General features: G+C 45.4%; 1 protein-coding gene across 5 annotated transcripts in view; it reads right to left on the bottom strand.

Annotated features, from left to right (window-relative positions):
* The window catches only part of ARHGEF5 (Rho guanine nucleotide exchange factor 5), a 33,450-nt gene that overhangs the window by 15,060 nt on the left and 6,352 nt on the right, over window positions 1-12,038 (bottom strand). The window lies entirely within an intron of this gene.

Below are 12,038 nucleotides of genomic sequence, written 5' to 3'. Positions count from 1 at the left end.
CAAATACTCCTGGCCTCTTCTAGCTGAGTCTTCAAGTTCTCTCTGATTTTTTGCTTGTTCTTTGGAGCTGATGGCTCTCTTTACAGATCTCTGTGTAGGTCTGGACCTCATTGCAAATGATCACAGAAATTAATTAACAAGACACAGGAATGTAAGAATTTGATTAACAGGTAATGAGGACATGACACATGACACAAGATATTTGAAGGCTGTAAACCACATGGGTTGAGAGGAGTAGCTCTGGTGTGTGTGGACTAGTCTACAGACTATAAAGAGAAACTACGTCATCCCTCTTTTAGGGAGGGGGAAAGAAAAAAACCAAAAAAAGCCATCTCAGGATTGTTGGACAGTTTCCCAAAGGATATAGTGGAATTTCCCATCCACTATTGCATTTGAAGTTCAGACATGACAAAGCACTAGGGAATGCACATTTGGGATATGTCTGTGAAAGGACGGAAGAATCTGATTCACCACTTTTATCTTTCTGGCTTCTACTGTGACCCACAATCTCTACCTGGAAAAAACCTGAGAAAGAGACAAACCACTGTGGCTCCCTCCCTTTTCTTCTGTGGTGATTTCCTTGTGCTAGAGTGGCTCTGTAGTCACAAGTACCAACTTCTGATCCCACACAAAGTAAAAGAAGTAAGGGCATAATTAACATCTGAACTAATTGTCCTAGTTAGCTCCACGGCCAGGGCACACCTGGCCTGAAAGCTGGTTTAGCTTCTATTTTCCCTTGCGTCAAGTGAAACAAAACACCTGCTCTGAAGGCAAGGAGCGCATGCTCTGGGGTTAGAACTGAAGCACTTTATACACCTTCATCATGGGTATTGTCATCACAGAATCATAGAATGGTTTGAGTTGGAAGAGGAATTAAAGATCATCCAGTTCCAACCCCCTGCCATGGGAAGGGACACCTTCCACTATCCCAGGTTCCTCAGAGCCCCTGAGCAAAACCTGGCCTAGAATACTTCCAGTGATGGGGTAGCCACAGCTGCTCTGGGCAACCTGGGCCAGTGCCTTGCCACCCTCATATTAAAGAACTTCTTTTGAATGTCAAATCTAAAACTCTCCTTTTGTGGTTTAAAACAGATCCCCCTTGTCCCATGACCACCTGCCCATGTAAAAAGTAGCTCTCCCTATTTCTATATGCCCCTTTTAAGTACTGGAAGGCTGAAATGAGCTCTCGCTGGAGCCTTCCCTTCTCCAGGCTGAACAACCTCAATTCTAAAAAAATATGAGGAAAATAACTGAGTTAGCCAATTGAGTTAACTTATCAGTTAACTTCTTCCTGTGTATTTTTTCTCATGTAATCTTTAGTTTTTGTTTATAGTGAAAAGACAGTTTTCTTACAAAACCAGGCCAAAACCAGGGATTTTCAGCAATTTGGATTTTCCCTCCCAAGCAGTGAGCACTTGTAATAGTTACAATTTCAACAAACTGTATGTTTCAAAGAGATGTGTCCATTCATGGAGTTCCCATGGGGTTTTCACCAGGTCTTGCTGCTGTCAGCTGCTACTAAACCACCTGGATGCTGCTAAACTGTCTTTTCAAAGGTTCCACATCACATCACTCTTGTGCTACACTGCTCTTGGCTCTCCTAGCTACCCCACCTGAGTCTCCTCAGCTCAAGGCCTAGAAAAGTACTACTTCTCATACCTAATACAGACAGTTTTCAAAAACAGGCCCCCCAGGAGCAGAGAGACTGTTCAGGGAGACACAAGCTGCTGCCTAAGGAAGGTTTACTATTACTAAAGATAGGATGGCTCATAAAGGTCTGAATAGTAAGGTCCTCAAACTCAAGCCCACATTTTGTCAGGGGAAGAAGAACTCTTGCTCACTGTGCTGTTTCACAGACGTACACAGCACTGAATTTCCTCTTATTAAGCTCAAAACCCCAGTTTCCATTTCCATGGCTCTGTTGCAAGGATTTGGACAGGTGAAAGGACGAGTTTAAAGCTGCATTTGGAGCAGTTCCATGATGATACTGGGAGGCAGGGTAGAGGGAGGTGCACAGCACATCAACACTGGAAGCTGCCAAGTGAGATTTGTCTCATCATATTACTGCCAGGTGTTTTGCACACCTCAGGGAGAGCAAGAGAGGAGCTTTGGGAAGTGAGGCAGGAGAAGGAGCAGGCAAACTTTCTGCAGAGACAGGAGGGGAGGGCTTATGCATCTCACCAGGGAAACTGTTAAGCTCCCGGTCAAAGGCTGGGTGCACCATAGTAGAAGACAGGTGTCTGCAATAAGGATTTCATGGAGATGGAAGAGGAAATAATGAAACAAGACTGACAGCACCTGTAGCCTTTACGTACAAGAGCCCAGTAATTACCAGAAGAAAGTGCCTGTGGAGCACTGCCATGTTAAACTCCCAATGCAGGTCTGCTCCATCAGCAGAGGGCCCATGAGACCCCCAGGAGCTCAGCTACACAAAGCAAACTTTCAATTATCATTTTCAGTAGGGCCAATAACATGACAGAGCAGCACACAGGACCTATCTAGCATCTGCCACTAGGCAGGATATGCAAACTCTCAAAGGTTTCCCTTTTTGGGGCTTACTGATCTTTCACATCTCTCACTGGATCAGATGTTGGGCTGGCCATCACTCCCTCATATGCTCTGTCTATGAAACAAGGTAAATTGATGTTCCCTGTCGAGATAAAGCCAGTCATGCTTTTCTCCCAAGAGGGCCTGGAAAACCAGGACTTCAGCTACCATGCACCCAGCTTGTAGGTGCTTGCAAGTGCACAGAACCCCTCCAAGCTGGAACAGTGAGAGGGAGCAGCTGGCCACATGCTAGCATGAAAACAGAGGGGTGATGCTTGGTCCTGCTGCAGTCACAAAATCTGAGAGGGGAAGGGTGCAGAAGGTGGCCTGGTGAGCAGAACAGGACAGCAGTGAAAGCATGAGGGCACAATCCATCCACAGCTTTCCCAGATTACGAAAGGCAACATCAATGTCGTACTTCCTTCCACTGTGGGTTAATTCACCTGGACGGAGATGACAAACACTTCTGGTTTTAAATAGAAAGTACCTCAGCTTCCCTCCCCCCTTCCTCCAACAAACAAGAAAGGAGCAATAACAAGTGCTGTCAAGCACAGACAAGCCCTTCAGCTAGCCAGGAAGCAAGGCTACACACAAGTGGAGCCCTGAGATCCTCCTCCCCCAAAAGTAGGAAGAGACAGAGCTTTCCACCTGCCACCTTGGCCCTCCCTGCGAGGTGCCGGCTGCCGCCCGGCCGCCCTCAGCCCTGCTCCCCATCCTGCTCCCCTGCCGCGGGCCATGGGACAGCCCACACGCCCAGGCTGCTGCAAACACGCTCCCAGCAGAGAAAGTCCTGCCCTGCCATGGGGGCATGGAGCTGCTCCGGCCCAGTTGCAGCCGTGAGCTTCTGGCAGCAAGGGGAGAAACCTGTTCACGACAACGTCTGAGAGGCGTGGGCAAGGACACCCATTTTCTTACTGAAACAAAGGCTTTCCCAAGTAGTCCCTAGTTTGGGCTTATTCCTGCTGGTGCAGCCACAACCTGGCGTAAAAATGCTAAAGATGGCTTTAAGGGCTGTAGCTCAGGCAGGAGAGAGCTCCATGTTTGGCTCTAACACCCAGCCAAAAAACAACAAGGCTGCCCCGAGCCTTTTCCTGCTACCTCAGCTTGGTTTAATCATCTTGGTCACACAGTTCAGGTACACTCTACAAGGAGCTGAAAGAGCGGAAATTTAGGTTAGATATTAGGAAAGAATTCTTTCCTGTGAGGGTGCTGAGGCCCTGGCACAGGTTGCCCAGAGAAGCTGTGGCTGCCCCATCCCTGGCGGTGTTCAAGGCCAGGTTGGATGGGATTCTGAGCAACCTGGTCTGGTGGAAGGTGTCCCTGCCCACAGCAGATGGGTTTGGGACTAGATGATCTTTAAGGTCGCTTCCAATTCCTTAACATTCTATGATTTGAATCAGCTCAGAGCCAGCCTTCCTCCTTACAAAATCCAGAGCTCAGTGTGCAGGACAGCACCATCTCTCCCAGGAAGCCACACACTGGATTTCAGTTTGATGAGACACCCACGAAACTGAACACAAAGCCTGCCCTGCCACAAACCTCAATTTTTGTATTTCCTCAGCTAGTCCTGCCATGCTTAGGCTGGCTTCCTCAGCTGCGTGTCCCTCTACGTGAGAGATTCCCACTGTACATATTCCCCTGCAAAGAAACAGTCACCAATCTTCACACACCATCCCAGGCTGCTCTATCGCTGTACAACCCATCAAGGGAGGTGAAGGAGGGGGGTCAAAACTCTTGAGCTCAGGAAGAGATAACACAGGGTGCTAGAGATAAGAAGGAAGGAGGGAAACAATGTTTCGTGGAGTCAGCTTTGAGGGCATGGAGAGCAGAAGGAGCTTTGCTGAAGGAAAGGACTTAGTAAGAAAGGTGGTCTAAAAAAGCAAAATAATGTAGAGTCTACTGCAGTGCTACACAGCGCTGGTAATGTTCTGGGAATCAGGAGCTGCCAATAGTACCTGACCTCCTGGAAAATGCATCTGAGCTGCTACTGAAGCTTGAGAAACACGAGTGAGACCTCCCAGTGATACCAGTGCAGAGAGTTTGCCCAAGTTTTAACACACCCAGTCGCATCTCACCAGCTTTCACTCATGGTAGGCACACTCAAGATACACTGAGCCTATTAATTATCTAATGACTCACCACCTGAGGGGGAAAAAAATAAAAGGATACTTTTCCATACTTTTCTTACATTGGTTTCTACTGAACTAGATTATAATACTTAATGCTAACAAAAAAAGTGTCAGAGAAATATGATTTTGGGTTGAACAAAATTTCATCTTGGAAATTGCTACTGAACATTTGGCAAACAGCAAGTGAAGAACACAGCTTGGATTGTACATTGCACCTCCCAGAGATGCAATAAAAGTGATTCACTCTTAAGATAAAATGGGGTCACCTGTACAGCAAAAAACTCAGTTCACTCTAAGCAGAGGTTAAGTTTATATTCATAAAAGTAATGGGTAAGCCTTGATATATAAGCAGTCTTCTAATATGAGAATAAACAAGAATAGTGTATGATTCTCACTGCTGGAGCTCAGTAGAAAGATTATTGGCACTACTTGGAGAGCAGCAGAACTCCCACAGTGAAAGTAATGTATTGAGTCACTGCAAGTTGCTCTGTGCCGGTCTCTCTACAAACTCTGGGGATGGAGACACAACTGACAGAAACATCTGGAGCACAAAAGGCGGCAAGAACTTCCCCAATTACTTCCCCTACGACATTTTATGCAGAAGTGTCTGCTAGCAGCTTGCTGTACACATTCCTAGATGGCATATTTGCCACAAACTCAAGGAGTTCCCAGTTGCTCTTTGAGCAGGATGATTCAGGACCTTCATGGGAGAGATTCTCCAGTTAGCAGCAGAAATCTCGGAGTCTCCTACTATGCTACAGACGCATGAGCAAGAATCCCACGCTGCTGTTTTTGAGTCTCAGATTAAAGAACACTCATGTTTGCACCAAATCATTCTGACAGATGCAAATGCCCTTGAAACATCAAAGGACCTGGAAACACACTTGAAAGCTTGGCCTTGCCCAGCCTGCACAGTGGAACCATTTGTGAGCACAGCTGTTGTCACGTTACCTGTACCCATCCCGAGCACAGTTAAGCTACAGCAGATAAGGATGAACAATATTCAGCAAACTGAACTGTGACAAACTGTCCTGCCCTGCAGAGAGGGCCTCCAAAGTTATCCTGTCTGAGGCAAACACGTAATATAACCTCTTTCACAGCCAGATCAAGTTCCACCTTGAAAATTGTCAGATTTCTGGTAGCTGTCAGAGCCCCACAGAAGATAAAGCTGGAGCATTTTAGCACTGTGGGATAATTGACAAGCTAAACACCGATATATACCCAGCCAGAAATATACTGGCAAAATCCTGCCTTTGTACAATAGATAAAGTACATCCTATGCAACTAAAAAGAAATGCTAAAATACCCATAAACTTGCAGTTGTATATCATTCCATGGTAGTGACAGCACAATGTCATCAGCCTTAACAACAGCAGAAAACTGTGTCATGCTCTGCCTTCAATATTGCACCACCAATTGAGAGAACAATAAAAAATTGTTGGATTCAGAATCCCATGAGATAGCAACCACAACAACAAAATCACACATTTATCCTTGTGTTGTGCCCTCAGAATGCATGCTTTCAGCCTTAGCTCCCCATACCAGTTTTAATTACCTTATGACTCCAGCACTGAGATTTGTTTGAAAAAGTGATGAGATTTGTATCATAATGAAAAATACTTGGCAATACTGTAACAGTGATGGAACTTTGTATTGAAAACTGCATCTAAAGAAAGAAAAAAGAAAATCCATCCAAAAGGGATGTAGGGATGTGTGTGGGAAAAACAGGTTTTGGTACAACCCTCCCCTAACCCAGCTTCTCAGGGAACAAACCATTTTTTTCTTGGAAATTTAACTGGTATCCTTAGATCGAAGAAGCTACAATGAGACAAGTTTGCTATTGGAAGCAAAAAGTATCAGATATAAATAAAATGTTATAAGAAATGTAAATGTGGGAAAACACCAGCGGGGACCCCTTCCCTCTCCCTTGTGGAAAAATAGCTTCACACACCCAAAGCCACAGGAATTGTGTGGGTGCTGAATAGGAAGGTACTAATGCAAACACACGGAAAACTTGTTGTTACTCACGGTCTAAGGCTTGTGTGGCCAACCGGCACAGGTTTATTGTGCACATCACAACATTTTCTGTTTCTCATACAGTCCCACTTCCTAGAATCATGTGGTTATGTGAGAGTTTTGGCTTACAATTAAGAAAAAATGGACGTATGGCCTTTAATGGGCGTGGAAAAGGCCTGAAAAACTAAGTATGACTCAAAAATTAGATCTCGCTGTCTGGGTTTATCTTAATTTCTTAATCCTAAACCTTAATTTGTGACTAAGGAAAGGAAGGGCAACTCCCCCTCCCCTCTATGCCTGATCCCTGTTTTTTCAAAGGTTGGGACTGATGACAGTGCAGAATATTTAGGTCTGATACAGTGAGCTACATGAGCTACCAGAAACTAAAAAAAGGGCAGTGAAATACACTGTGATATACTTGGGTTAACAAAGATGAACGATCAAATTTGTCAGGCCCAATGTAGATATTTGCAGATACTCTGCAAAGTTCATTTATTTATATTCCATTCCTTAAAAGAAAAATGCCTTCTGCTGCTGACTGTACAAACTATCCCGCACCACCTGGAATCAGTTCTTAATAAATTTCAACTAAGACTTGATGTGGAACCCTGAAAATCCAGAACAGACCAATTTACTATGCATCCAGGTTGCTGCCAACATCTCTCTCGTGCCAGTGCACACATGACCATGTATGAGCCATCCCAGGGAGTTGTCGAGCCAAAAAAACACAACCCAGGAGCAGAGTGATGTGAGCAGCCATAAAGGTGTGACACAGGAGAAAAGGTAAGTAAGTAAAGATAAACCTGACAGCTCCCTGCAGCAGTTGTATATGGAATCACAGAATGGTTCGGGTTGGAAGGATCTTTAAAGACCATCTCTTTCCAATCCCTTGCCACAGGAAGGGACACCTTCCGCTATCCCAGGTTGCTCAGAGCCACGTCCAGCCTGGCCTAGGACACTTCCAGGGATGGGGCAGCCACAGCTGCTCTGGGCAACCTGTGCCAGGGCCTCAGCACCCTCACAGGGAACAATTTCTTCCCAATGTAAACCTCTCTGTCAGTGTGAAGCCATTGCCCCTTGTCCTGTCACTCCAGGCCCTTGTCAAGAGTCTCTCTCCATCTTTCCTGTGGGCTCCCTTCAGGCACTGCAAGGCCACAGTGAGGTCACCCCAAATCCTTCTCTTCTCCAGGCTGAACAATCCTAGTTCCCTCAGCCTTTCCTCACAGCAGAGCTGCTTCCCCCCTCAGACCATCCTGGTGACCTCCTCTGGACTGGCTCCAGCAGGTCCATGTCCTCCCTGTGCTGACCTCAGAGCAGCTGTACAAGCGGCATGAGAGGACAAGAACACTGGGCTGGGCAGCAAAGCAGGAGCAGGAAAGCAGAAACCTGGACTTAGCCCTGTGTTCTGGTGAAACCACACCCAGGATCCACAGGCCAGTCCCTGACGCTCCAGCGTAGGTGTCTCTCCATGTGTGACTGCCAAGCACTCCACACACAGAGTCAGGTGCTCCCTAGGCAGCCCACACACACCAACAGCAGCAGAGCAGGGGGGTTTTACACCCTCAGTCCTGGCCCTCTGCTAGGAACACGCCTGCTGCCCTCCCAGGTGAGAAGTGGGCACCAGGGAACCAGGATATTCTAATTGGATTTACAACCATTTCCAAATGAGCCATTGTTTTTATGGTTTAATGTTTCCTTGTCTCATTATTGCCGCTGACTGCCGTTCTGGTGAACCCACAGCCAGCCTTCTCCCCGTAGGAAAAGGCTGGCTCTGAGGGGATATTGCATGAAATTGAGATTAATTAGGAGACAGCCCCTGTGAGCAACTCTGAAAACAAGTAACATGAAGGAGATCCTAGGAAAAGCCCTGGAAACCTCCTCAAACCTGCAAAGTCTAGCATGGAAACACTCCAAAGGGAAGGGGAAGGGAAGACATTCTTGTGACCTTGTCTTTCAGCTCAAGCTATGAAAAGTTGTATAAATCAGCGGTTTAAATGCTGTAATTGATATACATCAATCTCAGAAAATGCTTTTTATAACCAGCTTTACCAATTACTACAACCTTATTTCAAAGTTTATAGTAGTAATTACAGTAGTTACATAGATGTTTAGTTAAGATTTAGCATTAGTTCCTAATACTGTCATTAACACAGCATATGATAAAAATTTAAAAAGAAAAAGTAGAGCCCTGCAGGTAGAATCTTAAAAAAAAATTAAGAAACAGCACACACAGATGAACAATACTGATATTCCCTATTTCAGTATTATTTCCCCTTCTTTGTCAATGGGCAAAAATTATGTCCACGTACTTTCATGTGCAGTACACCTCCAAGTGTAGATTACTTTAAAGCATTAACTTTATACCAGCTCAGAAATATCACAAGCATTTCTATGATGCATTAATTAAAATATTTTTCCCACTTTAATAATTAAACAAGTTTCAATGCATAAGGAACTATTAGAGATATTTTAATCCTTCCCTCCTCCATTTTAATTTTTCTGTATACGAATGAGGGGGCAGAGTCTGCTTCCCACCACCACCCTTCTAGATTTCCTAAAATAGCAGTCCTTGATGGCTGCATGGCTCTTCAGATATTAGCTGAGCAATCAGGATCCCAAGATTGCCCTTTGGTAGTCTTTGAAGACATCAACTCTGACTCTTCTCGACTGGCCTACGGCTTCCTTTTCCTCAGCCCTGTGGCATGTAAAACCACATCTCTCTTTCCCCTCCCAGGTCCCACCTTATCAGATGGCGATGACGAGGCATAAAATAAGGTCTGTGTGCCTCAAATTCACCCCAAGCTCCTGACTTCAGTGTGCTGGTGAGAAATTAGAGGATGAGGCAACTTAACAGTGGCCATGAGTAACACTGGAAAATCGAGCTGATACAATTTCCTTCACCTCTTTTATGACACGGTCACAAAACGACAGCTCTGGCTGAGGAATGCAAAGTCCTCGCGTCCCCTGGCCTACGTAGGCGTGCATGGTATATTCTAATTGGACTGGTGCATACTTTCCCATCCATGAGAGACTTCCCATGGGAAGCCATAGGCACCAGGCAAATGAAATCAGAGACTTGGCTCCTTTGCCTTCCCATTACCTGCAACGCGCTTTGATCAGCGGGGCATAAATAAACACGAAAATGTCCCATCTCTGCCAAGGTCAGTGAGATGTAGCAGAGTTCTGCCAGTGCAGCCTCACAGGCAGCTCTCAGCTGTACCTTCTGACACTGCCCAACCTCATCTAAACGAGTTCGTTGGACTTGGCACGGGGCAAAATGCTTTGCTGTGCTTAAAAATCACGACATAACAGCAAAGAGTACAATGTGGTGTGACCACTGTAGTTTGGGAAAGCTAAGAGCAACAGAGCGCCTCAAGGGGAAGAGTCGGGATTGCCAGTGGACCATGCCCAAAAAAGAGGGAAGAGCCAGAGCTCTCCTCCTTGGAGTCCTCTTCCCAAACACCTTCCTGTATGGAAAATTTGGTCTTACCTCTGCCAGATTGATGCACCTGAGGAACACAGCTTTCAGCACAGATGTTTGCTGCCTGTTACTGAAGCCAGCACCTCACCTTTTCCATGTGTGCCAGTGAATTAGGAGGTACAGCAATTACAGCTATACCCACAGAAGGACACACAGCATGGCTGCTTTTGATGCAAACATGGGCAACACCCCATTTTGCCTATTCCTGCACTTGCCCTAACAGAAGGTGACAAAGATGCACCCTGCTGTTTTAAGTCTTGCCTCTCCTCACAGCTATGGCCTATGAGCAGTTAAACACGGGTGCAGAAATTTCAAGCCAGCGGGGCCCACAAAGGATAGCTGTTATCACCAGTAACATAATCCAGGCTGGAAGAACACGCATTAGGATACTGGGAGCTCTCCTTCCTTCAGTGCCCTGCTGCAGCCATTCATTAAAAGGAATCTCTACAGAAGACTTAGATTGTAACTAGTTTTTGGGCATTTTTAAGACAACCAAGAATGGTGCCCTCATCCAGCAGAATTTCCAGTTCCTAATTCTAGCTGTTTGCAGCAGTTTCTGCCTGTCTGAGGGTCGTCGGTGCAGCTGGGGTAATAGTACCTCCTACCTCACAGCCATACTCTGAGGATTAGGCAGGGAGTGGCTGCTCAGTGTACTGAATATGCAAAGCCCTGTTATAAACCCCGTATCTGATTGCAACCATAAGCAAAGTCTTATTTAAGCAATCCCTTCCCCAACAAAAATATATCAACTGCTCACTCTGTTCTTTCCTTCCGTGTCTTTTTGCCTCCAAGTTCTTCCAGATAACAAAACACATTACTAAGATGTTTTCCTTTTGTGCTGTAAAGTTGTTTACTACAAATAATAGAGATCTTTCACACAATGTAGTTGTTTTGGCTCATTCTGGTATCACTTGTACTGGAGGGATCTCACTGCCCAGTCAGTGAAAGCCCCACTCCCATAACCTCACACATGTCAGATATTCACAGTTGTCTATTTCTCACTGTGCCAACATTCAGGGTAGACCCTTTCTCCAATTCTATCAATTTTATGAACTTGGGACATATAGCATCAGGTATTTCTTGCTCCCACTAAACACAAAACTGTATTTCTCTACCAAAACATAGTTTAAAACCAAGCTGGTGTTCTTGTACATGCTTTCCTTGACACTTCTGTATTTGTCTCCCACATCAGTTAATACCTTTCTTCCCCTTTCAGTGCACTTTCTTCACTCTTTTAGCAGTCACAACAAAACCTTTTACAATGCCACCTTTTAAATTAAGCTTTCAAAGGCAAAATCCTAGTAAAACACAATTATAATACATTTCAGGGTAGATTTGCTTCCATACTGCCTCACTGAACATGAGATTTCTGACCATGCCAGTTTTCACTGCACACGCAAGGCAATACATCTCGCCTTTTCTTGTTCTGGTCTCTTCTAAAGCCATTTTGCTAGAACTACCAGAGCCAGAATCAATCCATCTTTTCCCTTTTACACTTGGATGTGTATTTTCATGTCTGATATCAACGCTATCACACCCTCAGCAGCTGGATAGGTAAAAATGACACTGGTATGGAATGAAGGAAAAATGTCTGTGGTGTGTCTGGTACAACTCAGACACTGGGCAACTCAGCTGTCGTGATTCTTCTATAGACACAGACACAATTTTTAGCTGCTTTTCATGGCCCTGACCCTCCCTTGTGACAGAGCACACACTACAATGACATAATTTGCATGCCTGGCCTTGCTCTTCCAGGATAAGGCACATTTCATTGCTCCAGCATACCTCCAAATTGCTCACCTTCCTCTCTCTCCCCTCTCTGAAATGAAACAGCTCAGTTTACTCATTGTGCAGGGGCAGGAAGA

Source organism: Corvus hawaiiensis, chromosome 4 (genome assembly GCF_020740725.1).
Source record: "Corvus hawaiiensis isolate bCorHaw1 chromosome 4, bCorHaw1.pri.cur, whole genome shotgun sequence".
Classification (NCBI taxonomy): domain Eukaryota; kingdom Metazoa; phylum Chordata; class Aves; order Passeriformes; family Corvidae; genus Corvus; species Corvus hawaiiensis.
The sequence above is the reverse complement of the archived record's forward strand: the minus strand, read 5'-3'. Positions and strand labels throughout refer to the sequence as shown.